Raw genomic sequence first — 5483 nt, 5'->3', positions numbered from 1 at the left:
ATCAGAATGCTTCGTTTTTTTTTCAATTTTTTTTTTACAAAAATATGTTTTTGTGCATACGTGAATAAACAATACTGATTAATTATTAATTAAAGTATCTATGCCTGACAGGCTATATGTGATTAAACTACGAACTTTACTAAGGTGTCTCAAATCACTATTTGTTTTTCTGTTTCCATCAACTACCGTTTTTTAAATATATTCTAAAATTTTTCAAACATTTTACGTTGCACCATTTTAATTTAGTTTAGGCCACAGTTCATTTTTGAATACACGCTCGTGTTGGGTGGGTCTCTCATTCCTAGAGTTTTTACTACGCAGACAATAACAGATCAATCCTGGTGGGCGATTTATGTAAGAAAATCAATGCCTTTTTGCTTCTGCTACACCACCCCAATTATATATCAGTAGGTCCGTCAAGGTGCGTCAGCTTAGATATCGCTGCTATATAAATAATACGTCGACGTTAAAAACTAATACGGCAAACCTAGCCTTATCAACCATTAAAGCAATCTTAATTATACTATACTACACTATACTATATAATAACGAATATAATAAATACACCATATAATAACGAACCTATTTCGGATTTTTTCTATAGTATATTAGAAGGCGCGTCGCAGGCAATTTGTTGGTAATAAGGTACACCATTTTCTCAAATATTTCATGCTATTTCAACCACGTACTCATTTTATATCATGAAATTGTTCTATGGAATATGCAACCAAGTTCAAGAAATCTACGTGGTAACACTTTTTCCTCATTGCAACGGTGGGTCAATTGGGTTATTGCGGTTAGAAATAATCTCAGCCAGAAAAATGGTAAATGTACGGGAAGCGTACTTGTTAGTTTGCGCAGTCCCAGCTGACCCGGTTCTGGACGTTCGGGTCGATAACAATAGATGACCTATCAGAATTCTGTATCGGCCATCTGCAGTCCATTGAGGAATGTACTATTCTATTACCCGTTATAGTCAGTTCGAGTGGCCACAAGATGTTTTGGGCAAAAGCTAGTATTCTGTCTAGGAACGTATCGAACTTTAGACATATGCAAGATGTGCAAGTTAGGTTCATCGAACCTGGATCCTGACGCGTGCAGGCATAGAGTAAGACAAACAGGAAGACGTAATAGGGCTGTATGGACCAAAATTAATTTAATTAAGAACGAAGATTTTCAGGAAATAAAAATTGTGCGAATGTGCCATCCAAAGGCCCCCTTTTCCATGACATCCAAACTGTGGATCTATGTAACCTTTACAGGGAGGGCTTATGTGACCCAGAGGCTGGGCTATATAGGTCAACAATCGCCCCGCGCGACGAAGCCAATTAACGCCATTTGGAAGCTCAGATATTACTGTTATAAGTTTTAGTCGAACAGTTCATAAATATATAATTGTTTCTGTATCTTTCTTGTTCTTAGCTTAGCGGCTTTATTTGAACAGCGTATTGAAATGGAATTGAAATTCGGTGCGAGTCGACAATTTAGGAAGGCTCAAAAACAAGAGCTCCTAATGTCATTTGTGGGAACAACAAATGCCTCACGAGCTTTATTTCTTCATCGTTGCACTAGATGGTACCAGTTGACTACCTGGCCAAATTGCACTGTTAAAGGAAGAAAGTCTTCTCCGGTAAATAGCTTTTCGTTCAGCGGAACGATTCGTGTATTCTGAGGATCTTTGACATCGTTAGTGAAGACTCATGTGCACTTCATGCAGGCACAGTTATATTATAGACTCTGATCTTTTTACGTTTAATCATAACGAAGCTTTGCCCAAGTTAATGGAGGTCAAGCTTTAAGTGGATCAAACGCTTAAACGTCCAGGGTCGTAGCCTATTTGAGCAATGCGAAGCAAGGAATAGCCTGACTACTGTTTTTTTACTGTCACCTAGGCAACTAGATTCGTGTCCTTAAACAAATTCGCTAGATTATTAAAAAAGTTTATTACGTACGATCAGATGTCTAAATTAAAGATAGAATTTTTGATTCTATTCACTGTAAGTCATGCTATACACGAAAAGTGCATTTTTTTGGGTCGCTGAAAAAAATGAGCCTTCGTTTAATCATTTCCCACAATCCGGGACGCTCTACCGGGTCCAGTCGCTATGCAAATTGGTTGGTCATTTACGAAGATCAAACGTCTCTAATGGAAAGTTAGTAAATTTACCTTATGATGCCTTGGTTTGCTGTTGCTAGCTTGATCATCCACAAGTTACTCTCATAGTGAAAACACGGTAATGATTCATAAGGATGACACGTGTAAAAGATTAACTCCGTTGCAACCATCAGCGTCACGCACACAAAGGGCCTCTATATAGTACCCCAATTACCCGCTACCCGTGGGCAGGCTTCTGCGGCGCTTCTTTGTCTTTCCACTCGTCGGGTAGCGATTTCCTTGGCATCGGGTCAGATGGCCATGCTAATGGAATACCATCTACAACCCCCGCTACGGCCGACATTACTAACACCATAGAAACCTGGAGGATATTTTACAGTGGATAACTCTAAGAATAGCTGCAGCTAGCGGGTCTCAGTGGAAAACAGCAAAATATCTCCTTTCCATTTTTAGACTCCGAAACAAAGCTTTCAATAAATCCCATGCACAAAGATGCCGTCCAGACACTATATGAGAAACGGCTTAGTTTACGAGTATATAATAATAATAATAATAGTGAATCCTGTATCTGCTTTTTTGGAGCAAACAATGTAGCACAGTTGTGGTGGGTCGCACAGATACTTCAAAAATTGTTGACTGCAAAATTTCACCCCTTCGTTGTATAACTTTTGTTTCCACAATTGTTGTTTTGCGTTTGAAGGGCAGCATACAGCCAGTCTAAAAAGTGTGGCCGATATTGCACTAGGCGCACTTCTATCAACGACCAATCTCGCAGGTTAGGCCTAAAATAGAATTGCTCTATCGGTGCTTGCGATGGCCTGTACCACCTGTTAGCCTTAGCTATTTAGCCGTTATGACGTTACAACCAATCGAGAAAAGCGTTAAGGACAAAAAGGCTGGCAGAAGCTAAGAGGCAAATTGTTACCCTTTGCCTAGTCGGCCCGCAGATATAACCTAGCAGTTCCTTGTGATATTTCGTTCTTTAAAGTCGTTTGACTTGTAGTGAATACTCTGGGCGCCGCCTTAAAGTGTGATTTGTAATAGCTAATTATACAGAGTGGAATCAAAATGTCCAGAAGAGTTACTTCGTAGTTTGCAAGCGATTGTTCAATTTTTTGCACCTATTTTCACACGTTGCCTTCTTGCTACGTTAACAGATGTATGATGAAGATCAGAATGCTTCGTTTTTTTTTCAATTTTTTTTTTACAAAAATATGTTTTTGTGCATACGTGAATAAACAATACTGATTAATTATTAATTAAAGTATCTATGCCTGACAGGCTATATGTGATTAAACTACGAACTTTACTAAGGTGTCTCAAATCACTATTTGTTTTTCTGTTTCCATCAACTACCGTTTTTTAAATATATTCTAAAATTTTTCAAACATTTTACGTTGCACCATTTTAATTTAGTTTAGGCCACAGTTCATTTTTGAATACACGCTCGTGTTGGGTGGGTCTCTCATTCCTAGAGTTTTTACTACGCAGACAATAACAGATCAATCCTGGTGGGCGATTTATGTAAGAAAATCAATGCCTTTTTGCTTCTGCTACACCACCCCAATTATATATCAGTAGGTCCGTCAAGGTGCGTCAGCTTTAGATATCGCTGCTATATAAATAATACGTCGACGTTAAAAACTAATACGGCAAACCTAGCCTTATCAACCATTAAAGCAATCTTAATTATACTATACTACACTATACTATATAATAACGAATATAATAAATACACCATATAATAACGAACCTATTTCGGATTTTTTCTATAGTATATTAGAAGGCGCGTCGCAGGCAATTTGTTGGTAATAAGGTACACCATTTTCTCAAATATTTCATGCTATTTCAACCACGTACTCATTTTATATCATGAAATTGTTCTATGGAATATGCAACCAAGTTCAAGAAATCTACGTGGTAACACTTTTTCCTCATTGCAACGGTGGGTCAATTGGGTTATTGCGGTTAGAAATAATCTCAGCCAGAAAAATGGTAAATGTACGGGAAGCGTACTTGTTAGTTTGCGCAGTCCCAGCTGACCCGGTTCTGGACGTTCGGGTCGATAACAATAGATGACCTATCAGAATTCTGTATCGGCCATCTGCAGTCCATTGAGGAATGTACTATTCTATTACCCGTTATAGTCAGTTCGAGTGGCCACAAGATGTTTTGGGCAAAAGCTAGTATTCTGTCTAGGAACGTATCGAACTTTAGACATATGCAAGATGTGCAAGTTAGGTTCATCGAACCTGGATCCTGACGCGTGCAGGCATAGAGTAAGACAAACAGGAAGACGTAATAGGGCTGTATGGACCAAAATTAATTTAATTAAGAACGAAGATTTTCAGGAAATAAAAATTGTGCGAATGTGCCATCCAAAGGCCCCCTTTTCCATGACATCCAAACTGTGGATCTATGTAACCTTTACAGGGAGGGCTTATGTGACCCAGAGGCTGGGCTATATAGGTCAACAATCGCCCCGCGCGACGAAGCCAATTAACGCCATTTGGAAGCTCAGATATTACTGTTATAAGTTTTAGTCGAACAGTTCATAAATATATAATTGTTTCTGTATCTTTCTTGTTCTTAGCTTAGCGGCTTTATTTGAACAGCGTATTGAAATGGAATTGAAATTCGGTGCGAGTCGACAATTTAGGAAGGCTCAAAAACAAGAGCTCCTAATGTCATTTGTGGGAACAACAAATGCCTCACGAGCTTTATTTCTTCATCGTTGCACTAGATGGTACCAGTTGACTACCTGGCCAAATTGCACTGTTAAAGGAAGAAAGTCTTCTCCGGTAAATAGCTTTTCGTGCAGCGGAACGATTCGTGTATTCTGAGGATCTTTGACATCGTTAGTGAAGACTCATGTGCACTTCATGCAGGCACAGTTATATTATAGACTCTGATCTTTTTACGTTTAATCATAACGAAGCTTTGCCCAAGTTAATGGAGGTCAAGCTTTAAGTGGATCAAACGCTTAAACGTCCAGGGTCGTAGCCTATTTGAGCAATGCGAAGCAAGGAATAGCCTGACTACTGTTTTTTTACTGTCACCTAGGCAACTAGATTCGTGTCCTTAAACAAATTCGCTAGATTATTAAAAAAGTTTATTACGTACGATCAGATGTCTAAATTAAAGATAGAATTTTTGATTCTATTCACTGTAAGTCATGCTATACACGAAAAGTGCATTTTTTTGGGTCGCTGAAAAAAATGAGCCTTCGTTTAATCATTTCCCACAATCCGGGTAGCGTGTGTCCGTGATTGTTGTATGTTTAACGTATACCAGAAAGCCGCAGTAGCTCGGCCAATACACGCAGAGATCATGCAGCACCACACTCAAAGCAAGGCCGTACGAGCTT

The sequence above is a fragment of the Varroa destructor genome, unplaced genomic scaffold, assembly GCF_002443255.2.
Source record: "Varroa destructor unplaced genomic scaffold, Vdes_3.0 BEIS01000002.1, whole genome shotgun sequence".
Classification (NCBI taxonomy): domain Eukaryota; kingdom Metazoa; phylum Arthropoda; class Arachnida; order Mesostigmata; family Varroidae; genus Varroa; species Varroa destructor.
The sequence above is the reverse complement of the archived record's forward strand: the minus strand, read 5'-3'. Positions refer to the sequence as shown.